General features: G+C 35.1%; 1 long non-coding RNA gene across 2 annotated transcripts; it reads right to left on the bottom strand.

Moving 5' to 3' along the window:
- Positions 1–215: 215 nt before the first annotated feature.
- LOC113286051 lies at positions 216–2023 on the bottom strand. Of its 2 annotated transcripts, none has more exons than XR_003329078.1 (4): positions 1938–2023; positions 1487–1658; positions 884–1200; positions 216–803 (listed from the first exon to the last, which is right to left on the bottom strand). It is a non-coding gene; the product is annotated as an uncharacterized LOC113286051 (long non-coding RNA). The 2 variants fall into 2 exon arrangements; XR_003329077.1 differs by lacking the exon at positions 1938–2023 and adding an exon at positions 1791–1853.
- Positions 2024–13518: the final 11495 nt, after the last annotated feature.

A 13518-nucleotide genomic window follows, 5' to 3' on the forward strand; every position in this document is an offset into this window, starting at 1 on the left:
GTATGTGATTGGTTTCAGTGTGTTTCAAAGTTACTAGATGATGTATTTGAACTTGTCGAAGATTGTTTGTTGTATCTGCCATATATATCTCTGTGATTAGGGTGTTGGTTCTTCACGGTTTTTTTTTTTTTTTGATATTTGCGGAAGGTGAACTTGGATCGAGAGGCTGATACCAAGACATAAGGGATATATGGTGAATATCTTTCACACCAATCTAGTGGAGATTGAACTGTTATTTATAGTAATACGCGAGTACATTGTGAAACAGAAATTTGTTATGATCCTAGTAAATAGCAAAGACCTGACTGGATTACTTGGACTCTGTAACAACTGCAGTAGCTAGCAAAGTGTCTTGCGGAAGACCTGGGCTAACACTATCAACCTATTCTTTTCACTAGGAAACCTCACTTGAATTTTACAAAGTGTGTTAATCCCATCTTCCTTTTCATAATCAAAGCAACATTCTCCTTCTCCATATTCATACTCTCGCTTGCACTGTTTCCAACCTTAATTGTTGCTCTGTAGGATTTATCAACTTCCTTTCGGCATCATCCAACGGAATTGTAAAATCATGACCAAATTTCAACATTCGGAAAAAATGAAGGCATGATTTTTATGTGAAATTTTAGTCTCGTGAAAATTTGAATTGTTACACGTTACACCTCTGACAGTTTGTAAGGGAATTTTTTGAGTACCGAAATCGCATTCAAGATATTCCAAGAATCCCATCTTGCAAATATGGGGACTATTGTTTCTGCGCCTCCCCTTTTTCTAACCAATGAGGAACGTTCCGCAAACCAATACTGTATGAACCATACACAACAAATCGGTTCCAATTGGTTTTTAAAAAAAAAAAAAAAAAGGTTTAGGGAACAAAATTTACCAACAGATAGAAACTGCATCTGGTGATAAGTTTAACATCCCCCTTGCAGGATTCAATGCTTTCTTTCCATCATGGAATTATGAATAAGATGAGGCCAACTGATTCTGAATCCATACATTTGCATTTCTAGACCATGGTAACTCTTAGATAACTCCTCTTTACTAATCTTATTATCAATGAACACTCGAAGCATGTCAGGAAACCGTGTCGCCTCAAGAGCTACTATCAGTTCCTTGGTTAGCAGTTACCCCTATTTTCGAGGTCACGGAAGAGGTCATGCAAATGGCCAAAATTTGCTCTAAAAAGCTTTGTTGTATCTGTACACAGGTAAGAAAAAACATCAAAAAAATTGGAATTATCACTAAATGTGCATTCGATGATAATCTTAACTATCACATCTCTAATAACATGAAAACACTAATTTTCACGGCATAATCCAAGGGGTAAGCACAATTTATAATGTGGAAAAGACTATTTTTCACATATTTAATACATAGACAAATTCACTTATCACCGGGTTCACATCTTTAATACATGGATAAGTAAATTTATCACAGCTTAAGTGTTAATGAAAGTGAATAAACAGCTTATCAACCTAATTACCTGTTTTGTTGCTCTTGTTTTTGCCTGCTTCAGCACAATCTTTACTTGTTATTGGGTCTTCAGTTTTCTTCCCAGTTTTCTTTTTCTTGTGCCTGCTTCAAAATCATCGTCGTCACTGGATTCGTTACAACCAACATCTTTATCACGATGTTTCACCGTCTCCTACTTATCCCTTTCAAAAAGAAAACCCAGGGTCAAAACAAAAATTGTGATTAATTTGATTACCACGGACTAACATAAAAAAAAAAAAAAAGCAACCAGACATGATTGCAAATCAAATAATAATAACAAACATAAACTCAACTAATTCAGAAAATCTTTGAACTTAAATGATAATGGAAAACCCATCAAATGCATGGGTTAATTATCATTCGATTATTATTTCTGAACAACATTGTAATGGTTATAAATTCACTTTTACTAAAATTAGATAAGCAAGAAGAAATCTTACCGAACAATATGATGACAGTGGGAATAGGTTTCTTTTTACTGTGAAAACATAGAATCACTGGGTTTTTTTTTAGCCTTTTTTTTTTCTCATGAAACTTAGAAGAGAAAATGACGCGATTGGGGAGACGAGGGCGAGACGATAAAAACAAGATTAGCATGATTTTTGGGATTCTCCTAAATTTCAGGTCTTTGACTTTTTTTCACCGTGGACCAAATTCGGATAGTTATAATTATTGAAAAAAACAAGATAATTACTGTTATAGAGGTTAGTATAGTAAAACCGATAGTCCTAGAACTAATTTTGGGTTCTAGATATGGGGTAAGTATAGTAAAACCGATAGTCCTAGAACTAATTTTGGGTTCTAGATATGGGGTATCTTAACGGTGGGTTTGTCATAACGAAAAATAGTGAAATGGGCTAGAAATATTTTTTTCCTTTTCATTTTTAATGCTTTTTGGAGTTCTAAAGAAAAAATAAAAAAAAATTAGAGAAAGAAAACTAGTGTGTGTTCATCACATGTTTTCTAAAAGTTTGATTCTGAGAAAGAATAGAAGTGTACAAGTATCACATATTCTCAAAGTGTAAGAGTGATTGTGAAAGAGATTCTACTCGGCTGTTTTATCCTGGGGACGACGCGACATGGAAGAACTGCTTGCACAATCTTGGGCAGAACCGCAAAACGTCTTAAAGAGAGCGACCTGGTCGTGACTCAGCCGTAACATATTTGTTTGGTTTTTCTTCGTGATTATTTTACAGGCGGATTTCGGCAATTGTTCCAACAATAACTCCCTCATAACTCCAAAAATACATGTAATGAATAAAATAATTTTTCACGGGATTATTTCCTGTTATTGCATCTTCACGCGTTTTCGGATGTCGAAACACGACCAACACCTTGATTTAACACCTCAGGCAACGATGCACATGTTCTAGCTTCATGCCAACCTTCCAAAGATAGTTAGAAATACCGAGATATCTCCAACAGAGAAATACTTGCTCTGTTTATTCTTTTCCACGTGGTTGTAGAGTCTGGATGCTCTCAATCTCTATTATCAAATAAAATAGAATCTAAGAGAAGATATTCTCTAGTTTTATTCTCTTCGTAACTTCCCATTTTCAACCGAACACCCGTGAAACTCTCCCTTACTCTGTTTTATCAAAACTCGACAACAACGCCTATTTCTTCGAATGCAAAGGGATTACTAGTCCTGTTTAGCTGAAACAAGCCAAATACAACTGATTTTAGAGTTTTAATCTCCCTAGAAGTCGTCCAAAACCAAGACAACAAAATCGAGTTTTCACAAGAAACACGTAAGTCCCTGATTTCTTGAATTTGAAACTCCGTCCAAATCTAATCCAAACCATTGATTATACCACGCCTGTTAAACTCAATCAAGTCGTCACATGCAATTTCTGCTATTGAGTCTGCTTAAATCACCTCCAAAACACGAACCCTAATTCTGCTCCAGGCCTGTGTAGGCTTAAGAAAGATGCCTATTCAATTTCATCCATTAAGTCTCATTCGAACACCTCCAAAAGCCAAATCCTTTCTGCCACCATTTTCCCGCCAAAATTCAAAGTTCAAACGAAGAAGAAAGTCTCCCCTTATCCTGAGTGTTGGAGTGTGAATAGCAATAGGTGATGATTAGTAAAGAAGGTGCCCCTTATCAAATAAGTTGCCCCTTAGTAATTGAGGTTCCCCTTAACCAATGGTGAGAGTCCGAATAACAAATGCCCTCCGGGGTGCTTTTAACAACTTTTTGAGTTTATTTTTTCAAAAATGTCTATTGCCCGAAAATACCTACAAACAAGTTTATTAGTGATAAAATGAGTCCCAGCTAATGTATTTATGGGTGAAAATACCTCACACTTGCGTGCTCAGCATTAAGTTACTTCAGCCGCTGTGAAGACTTCAATCACTTAACTCCTTTGGATCGTCTTCCGAAATAGTAAAGGACTAATCTACTCGGTAGCTACTCTTCCAATCTCAAGAAGTAAGTCAGATATTATATGTTGAGTTCAACAAAGGATCTTTCGTTTAATCTAATAAATTCCTTTTGTTGGGTAAGTGTTAGAGCACTGCTCGGTCGAACTTGCATGCATTGCTATCTCAAGCATGTTTGTCAATGTTAGTGATCAAAACTATAAGTCTTGATTTCTAGCCTATTTATAAATGTCTCGGACTAGGACATAGATTGTGTAGTTGAGCTTAGAATTCACGGCTTTCATCATTTGAAGACGAAGAACTACTAAGGGGAGCTTGTATAACTTCGTCGACAAATTGTATGTAGAGATTGAAACTCATCTATCACTTGGAAATTCTATTTCTACTCTATTTCCTATATTGAGACATAAGTCGTATTACGATATAGTTTTCTATTATACACATTTGAAATTTTGAGCTGAGTTTATCTCGCTTACATATTTCTCGAAATATGTGTTAACAAGCTTTCGCTTCGACCAAGTTCATCTTATATCATGTAAAAATTTCCAAGTAAGATCTTACATGGTTTGTGTGATACAATCATTTGGTGTAGTATTGAAATGTTTCGTTATGGTTATTTCAATATCTTGAAAATGGCTTTGATGCTAATAGTGTGTGAAAACGGCTATTGTCATCCTCTAAGAAAGTTTCAATGATTGAAATAAAGAGTTTAGAATCATGTAACCATGTTTGGATATAAACATAGTATGTTATCACATTTGTGTATAAGTCCAAAACCGGGAACCTGAAGTATGCGTACCCCTACGCGTACTGGTGTTGTTGGATGTCTGGGCAAGTATGCGTACCCGTATGCATACTGGCGGAAGTCTTACGTCCGTGAATTTCTGATGGAGTTTGGAATGTAAATTGGTATGCGCACCCGTACGCGTACTGGCGTAACCAAACTCGGTCCAGCTACTTAAATATGCGTACCCGTTTGCATACTTGAGTTGGTTACTCTCTAAAATCGATAGTGTACATGAACTTAAACATTTATAAAATAAGGAATGCAATCCTTGCAAACAGTGGCTATAATGTTCATGTATCGATTCGAGTGAATTAAACCGATTTTGCTTCAATTGTGTTCTTGTATACTTCTATGAGAATATAGCAATTGCACGACTCTTTAACTAGTTTCATTTGAGTCATTTGAACTAGTTATGGTTAAGATAAATAAGGTTGATATGAGAGTAATCATATGACTAACTTCGGTTAACTATTGTTGAGCCAATATGGTGTACACGTTTTGGTACGGTTACATAAACCTAAATGAGGGTACATTTCATCTATGTGTGACAAGCTAAGTTCGATCTAACAGTTGAAAGATATTAGCTTGGTTGAATCAGGTTTTTCATCTAACAGTGAATATTGAATGCTTTATTACCAAGGTAACTTGGATTGCAAACCCTGATTTGAAAACTATACAAAGGAGAACTCTAGCAACTGGGAAACCTAATCCCCACACCTCATGTGTGTTACTAGTTGCATCAACTAGAGTCGATTATCCTTTAACCTTAGGTTTCTTTGAGATCCTGTAGGTTAACGACTTCAAAGACTTCATTAGGATTGTGAAGCCAGAGCCAACTATTTTCTTTGTAGTTGCGTGTTCTGATCTTGCCCGATTCTATCGTTTGAGCACTATCTTCTCTAAGATTTGCTCGAGATTTGATCTCCGATATGCAAGATAAAAATTAATCAAAAACACCTTCGTCTTATCGTTTGTGATTCCAGAATATCTAGTTTCGCGATCATACAATTTAGATTATTGTGAGGTGATTGATAATACTAGGTTGTTCTTCGGGAATATAAGTCTGGTTTATCAATTGGTTCATGTTCACCTTGATTCATCAAAATACGGAACCAAAACTCTTGGGTATTTCTATGGGAGATAGATTTATTCAATCTATAGACTTTTCTGTGTGAGACAAATTTGTTTATCAAGTCTTCGACTTTGGGTCGTAGCAACTCTTGGTTGTGGGTGAAATCAGCTAAGTGAATCAAGTGCGTAGTATCCTGCTGGGATCAGAGACGTAAGGAACGCAACTGTACCTTGAATCAGTGTGAGATTGATTAGGGTTCAACTACAGTCCAGTCCTAAGTTCATTGGTAGTAGGCTAGTGTCTTTAGCGGCTTAATACGGTGTGGTGTTCAAACTGGACTAGGTCCCGAGGTTTTTCTGCATTTGCGGTTTTCCTCGTTAACAAAATTCTGGTGTCTGTGTTATTTCTTTTCCTCATTATATTTTGTTATATAATTGAAATATCACAGGTTGTGCGTTAAGATCAATCGATTAGATAATCCAACCTTTGGTTGTTGATTTAAATTGATTGACACTTGAACATTGGTCTTTTGGTACCGTTCAATTTACTCCTATTATATTCAATTAGGCTCGCAGAGTTCTATTTGCTGATTGCAGATTGAATTAAGAGTTAGAAATATTAAACTCTTTGATATACTTTTCTCTAGATTGAGTCTGACTGTCTAGTTGATTCTCTAGATAGTATATTGGAGTAAGTATTCTCAGATTGCCAAATGAATTTTTGGGTGTGGTTGTTAGACCCCCCGCATTTTCAGTAGGATCTACCAAGATCTAAATTATCGAGATAACCAGCTCTAGGTATACAAACTATCGATTCAGATACTGAAGAATACCACCAAATGATAGTTTTCTTACTACGAATATTCAATTAGTTATTTATCAAATATAAATAAGATATAGTCGGATCCCAACCGATTAAGTTTGTACACAAAATTAAATCACAAAGATAAGAAACCAATCAGAATTTTTTTGTCTTCAAATCTTCAATGTCTTATTTTCTACTTGCACAACCAAACTTGATTCCAACTTATGATCGATCTCACACATAACAGAGTCTGTTAACAATGGATGATCACAAGTCACTGTCAGATCTAAAAACATATCTGAGCAACCATTAATCTCTTGATCTAGTTTGAGTGACATTATGTCAGAAGATAATGCTCTCAAGAATAATCAAACTAGGTGCAATCAAGGTTTAACAACGGTTAGTCAACCAGATCAATAATCAGAAACTCCAACAATAATCGGAAACTCCAAGATAGTGTTACAAGTAATACTATTAGTCGGCTACAACAACGACTACAAAATGAAGTGCCTGCCTCATGATAAGTTTGTAAGAAGAAAAAACTTCACTATTCATAGACCAAGGTAGTTTGGACACCAAGGAATTTATATAACCGAAAATATTCTCAAGATATGCAATAAGCACCTAAATTCGGTTTTATCTAATTCCAACCAATATCCAACTGTAATACCGAAATCCTTATTGGAAAAATCAATATTAGATAAAACTTAACTAATATATCTTCCAAAGATCTAGTTTGCTTGCTGGAAAAACAAAACATATAAATCTTAACAAAAAGATTGTCAAACATTTTGGTTTGGGATCTCACCTTGAGTATTAAGGAATATCTTTAAACAATAAGACATAAGATTTGTGCACATGTTCAAATTACTCACCATGTCGACATATTGAACTTTCCTATTTTGCAAACCCAATTTCCAAAATCACACAAACTCTAAAGTGCACGTGATAATATAAATCTGTTTTTGCATATGGGGATCAGTTCTACCATGACCCTCAATTTAGGTATGGATCAATTCTACCTTAGCCCCCAATATAGGTAAGGATTAGTATTATCATGACTCCTAACTTGGTAAGTATCGGTACCACCTTGGCTACCAATATAGGTAAGGATCGGTACTACCATGATTCCCAACATAAGTAGGGATGGGTCTTGCCTTAGATCCTCAATGAAAACCGGACCACCAATGATATTATTTTATTTCAAATAAGAAACAAGTTCTTAAGTCTACTTCTTTAAACTCATGAATCAAACATAGCTTTCTAGGCATGAAATCATTTCTAATTTCATTATACAATCTAGTTACAAGTTACAAAGATTATGTTGATGTCGCAATTATGAAGTTCAAAAGATAAGCGTTATACTTTGTAATTTAATATACCAAGATTGTAAAACAACTTGTATATCCTTCATTGACACTTTAATCATGACAAGATGATCAACTCTTTTATAATAGAGTTTCATGTTTATAACTTCGCATGTTATGTTTTCAATCTAAACAATTTGGAAATAACGTAATAGAATTGGAAACAAGTTATAAACTAACCTCAAGTAGAAGGATAATTTCTTTGCTGATGTCGGTACATATTCAGAATCTTCAGGTCTTCAGAGTAATACTTGTATGTCTCAACATTTCTAGACTTCTTAGTCTAACCTAACAAAGTTGATTCTAGTAATATAATCAAGCGACTTTTGAGTTTTGATACTAAAATATGACAACCAACCTTGACATAAAAATGGTTGGCGGGTTCAACCTAGCAGTGCTCTAACAGTCTTCAATGAGGTTGAAGAAACTCTTAGGATGTAAAGGACGTCAGCTAAGGGAATCAAGTGTTCAGAATCATACGAGGTTCAATAGGCGTAAGGAACACGACTGCAACTGAATTACTTGGAGGGTCAATTCGGTCTCAACTACATTCCAGGACAAAATATGATAGTATGCTAGTGTTTGTAGCAGTTTAATATTGAAAAGGCGAGGGTACCCAAATATACCTCAAGTTAAAACTTTTCCTACCTATAAGTCCTTTCTCCGAAAGTGATTGTCTATGGACTGAGTCGAGACAATACAACTAATCGGTTCACACTTCGTGTGATCGTATATGGATACGAGATCGAGACAATACAACAACGAAGTATGTTTACTTGATACAAAGGTTCGGACTTAACCAAACACAATAGGATTGCTTATCAAGTAAATATGAATTAACGTTTGTGTAATTTAATTTAATTACAATAAAACAATTATAGTGCGGAATATAAAAGTAAATGACACAGCAAGATTCTGTTAACGAGGAAACCGCAAATGCAGAAAAACCCAGGGATCTAGTCCATAATTGAATACTCTCGGATTAAGCCGCTACACAAAATTACACTAACTTCATATAGTTTAGACCAAGTAACTAACCCTATAGTTCACCTAGTTCCTTATGTATTCCCACGCCTCCAACTTATAAATAAGTCACGTACTTGAAACAATTCTTTTGGTTCGTATTCCAAAAAGTAAAGGAACAACAAATCTGTTTGGTATCAACTCTATTGAACCAAGTGATATGAGTCGGACAAAGGCTCTTCCTTTTCTCTCAACATAAACACCTTCATCAGGTCCTTAGATCTATCTTATGTTCAATCACCCAAAGGTAATCGATTAAGATTAAGCCAACAAAACCTTTAATCCGAAGAACCGTGTTGATGCCGATCTACTCAATTAATCAATCCAATCTACCACAAGGATAAACCGATTATTAATTGGATCCTCTTTTACCGAAACAAGTATTATGCACACCAAAGATTATAAAACCCAAGTCAGATCTTCAATATCTTTTTTGTCTTCAAATCTTCTTAAATTTTCAATAAAAACCTGCACACAATCACTTGAATCTCTTGTGATCAATCACGCACATAACGGAGTCTGTTAACAATGGATTATCACAGGATCGTCTTTAGAACTAACAACAGTCTAAAGATCCATGTCGAAGCTCTGAACTAGTTTAAGTGAATCTTATATCCGAAGAGAAGATTCTTAAGAATAAACAAACTAGGTGCAATCAGATTTCAATACCGTTAGTCAATCAAATCAATCGAAAACAATAGATAAACCACAATTATCTAGTTTCCCACCAACGGGTCACGCTAGAGATTTTCAATCCCACAGAAGACTTTAAACTGAGCAGCCGTAAGAGATTTTGCCTAATTAGGTCACTCACCTTTCCGAATAGGCGGCTATACCAGTAACAACAACAAAAGAGTAAACCTGTTGTTACGAAGGATTAGTTTGCTAGAAAAGCAAACTTCGAGTATTTATAGACAAGGAATTTTGGACACCAAGGAATTTCCAAAACCGAAAATATTCTCAAGATATTCATTAAAGCACAAAATCGGTTTCCATAATTCCTGAAAATGCTCTATCCAAAAATAACGATCGAAATCTCTCGGAAAATCTAATTAGTAAATGCACATTACTAATTCTGTAATTTCCCTACAAAATGAAATTAATAACCTTAATTAAAAGATTCTTAGCTTACTTATGTTTCTATCTTGGGATTCTCTTCCCTTAGCCGTTAAGGAATATCTTTGAACAATTAAAGAAATAAACATTCACAGTACGTGTTCAAAGTTTGTCGACATCTTAACTTTGTAAGTTCTCTTTCACACTTACAACCATGAAACCGATTTGCCACACTTCCAAGAATTGGTTCATCTGACTTTCAAGAACTATGTGATTGATCAAACCAATATTCAATCACAATCACGGGTTTACGGTTCTACCAAAACAAGTTTCGGTTCTACCTCCATGTGAGTACTGTGCATAGTCACACTAGCTTTCCAAAAATTCGGTTGACTAGGTACTACGATCGGTTCCCCACATATATATGGTGTCTAACTTATATGTGTTGCACATGTCCATAGGATCGGTTCCTCTTTGCCTAAAAACGTGTTGCACATGTCCAAAGGATCGGTTCCCCTTTCTGCTATAAACCTTGTTGCACCCCATATAAGGATTGGTTCCCTCTGATGTACTGCACCCCTTACAAGGATCGGTTCCCCCTTTCCTTTTAATTGGTCAGACATACATAATCCGATCATACCACATGTGATTACTTAAGATCGGTTTTACTAATAAAAGTTATACCAATACATAAGTCAGGCCTTTGTGAATAGTTCTACCAAGAACACAACAAGTTGTGAGCGGTTATACTCTGTCACACATATTGGTTGTTCATAAGATATGCAATGAATAACAAAACCAATAACACCTGGCAATTTCCTTTTCGGTCCACAAACAAGTTTATGAACTTACTTCCTTAGAACACATGTAAACAGTGTTCCTTATGATGAAATCCTCACCTCATACCCATACGTAATCACAATAGCATTCAAATGATTATGAAGATGTCTTATCTACAAAGTTTAATGGTTAAGCAATAAACCATGTATTGTATTCCTTAATACTATGTCTATCTAGAGTTCACATATGCTTCGCAGTTATGTTTTCAGTATGCACGACTTGAAAGATACGTTAGGGAATGAAACAGTTCAAGTCAAATATCACTAACCTCAAGTGGAAGGATGATTGTTGTCGTTGTAGCTCCTTGCTTCTTCACATCTTCAAGACTTCGCAATACTTGTAATGTATCATATCCTAATACTTTCAAGCTAACCTATATGAAGTTGACTCTAGTATATAATCAAGCGACTCTTAACATGAGTTTTGATTCACTAAAATATGACAACCAAACTTGACATACCAACGCTTGGTGGGTTCAACCGAGCATTGCTCTAACAATCTCCCCCTTTGTCAATTTTAGTGACAAAACTCTTACGTCATATGGATAAACAAATTACAAGAATTCATTACAATCCGCTTGATTCCCGATTCAACAACATAGTAAAACTGCTTACATTCAATCCTTGAAAATGCCGTTGTTGACATTATAATAACAAAGCTAATACTCCCCCTAAGTAAGATAGGTAGATATTCAATCCGCACGTCTTTGTTATACCAATATAATGACATGTTACTCCCCATTAGTCTGTGATTTCACTCTTTCGTTAGATAAAACATTCAAGTACCAATGTTCTATTCCATAGCGATGCCAATCAATATAAAATCAATGCTAGCATCACCTGTTTACTCCATATATTTCTCCCCCTTATTGTCACAAAAATTAAAAAGAAACGAAAAAATAAAGGACAACACGAAAAGAATCTTACAAATCTAACAGACTTGCGAACCTGTAGAGTTAGGCACGAGGGTTCCACACATCACGTTCTGATAACCAATATCAAAACCGAAACTACAAGTAGTCTTATTTTGATATGTTACCAGGGAAACAATTGTCCGAAACAATTTTCCAATTTAGTTTAGGAAACCAAAAACAACTAATCACATTAGTCCCTTTGCTAAACCGATTGTTCAAGAACAACCGCTTAATTCGATAAGACCAAAATAAAGATAAACTCCATTTTTCTCATCAGGTTCTAATTATCCATAAACTTAGACCTTTCAATTTTAAACAAGACAAGTACTACTTTAGTTAACTAGCATTCCTTGTTTAGGCATTCGATTAGACTTGAATAACCGAAACCTCACTTTGATAAGAGAAACTAAGATCAGAATTAACTTAGTTTCTTATCCGGAATCGAATTGGACTAAACAACTCATCCCGTACACAAATTATTTTGTTAAGCCATAAATAGTTGATACAAACCAAAATAAATCAACTTACATAATTATTCACCTCAACCGGAAGCAATTGAAACAACATAGACATTAAAAGCACCGCAATTGCACCGTAATTTTGTAAGCCTAAACAATTGATACCATACAACAACAAGATAGCAATGGTTTTTCTTATCCGGAACCAATTGAATCACACACACATCAATTCTACTGAAATTTTGTAAGCCTAAACAATTGATACCACACAATAAAGCAAGATAACAATAGTTTTTCTTAACCGGAATCAATTGGAACACACATCCACACACACACATCATGGAATAAATATCAATTGAACCGAAATTTTGTTAAGCAAAAGCAACAAATATATATAATATAAACTCAAGCTTTTCTTAAACAGGAAAACAATTAACTAACAAGATTGTTACCTCAAATTTCGCATCCGCTTCTCCAATATGATAGCATCTTCGCCCAGGGAGAATCGATATCGAAATATCACCACGTTGTCATCCTTATGCATAAACAAAAGAATAACAACACACCTTAACCTTTACCAGAGAAAGGTTGAAAACCAGTTTTAACAATTGCAAGCAAAAGTTGAAAACCGTCGAAACACATATTCTTTTATGCTAAACCAAAACCGATTCAACATATTGTGACTTTTTCACATATTGTTTCTATCAGAACCCCCATGATCCTTTGATAAATCCTACCTACTAGGGATAGAACTTAATCCCGCTAAATAAAAAAGTCACCCAAACCATAAGGGTTCACAATGTATGAGATCGAATATTAAGGTAGTAAAACCGAAATTAAACATCCCATAAACATACATAACAATAATTCATAATGACAAATTAAACCAAAAGAAGTGCATACACTGCATTAAAACCTTTAACACATCTTATTGTTACACAAAGGTTCTTACTAGGAATACGACCTTTAAACAAAAGCTCATACACACACTCACAATAATATACATAATATTATACACCGATAGTTGTAAGACCTAGTCCGAGATATCCAAGTCAGTATCCTCTTCCGAAGAAGTATCTTGATACTTGTCTAAGATTCCCCACAAAGCTTCAGCAAGATCTGGATGGACGTTTGTAGAATGATCAATCATTTCTACTATGCAATCATTCTTTCTCTTTAGTCTTCTCTTAATAGTTTGTCGATCCCCTTCAACTCTTATAGGAAGAGGAGCATTGAAGACTTGTCCTCTCATTCTGTTGAGAATTCCTTCTCCTAATTTCTTTGGAATCTTTTCCCTGGCGTTTGACCAGACAATT

Source organism: Papaver somniferum, chromosome 6 (genome assembly GCF_003573695.1).
Source record: "Papaver somniferum cultivar HN1 chromosome 6, ASM357369v1, whole genome shotgun sequence".
Taxonomy (NCBI): Eukaryota; Viridiplantae; Streptophyta; class Magnoliopsida; order Ranunculales; family Papaveraceae; genus Papaver; species Papaver somniferum.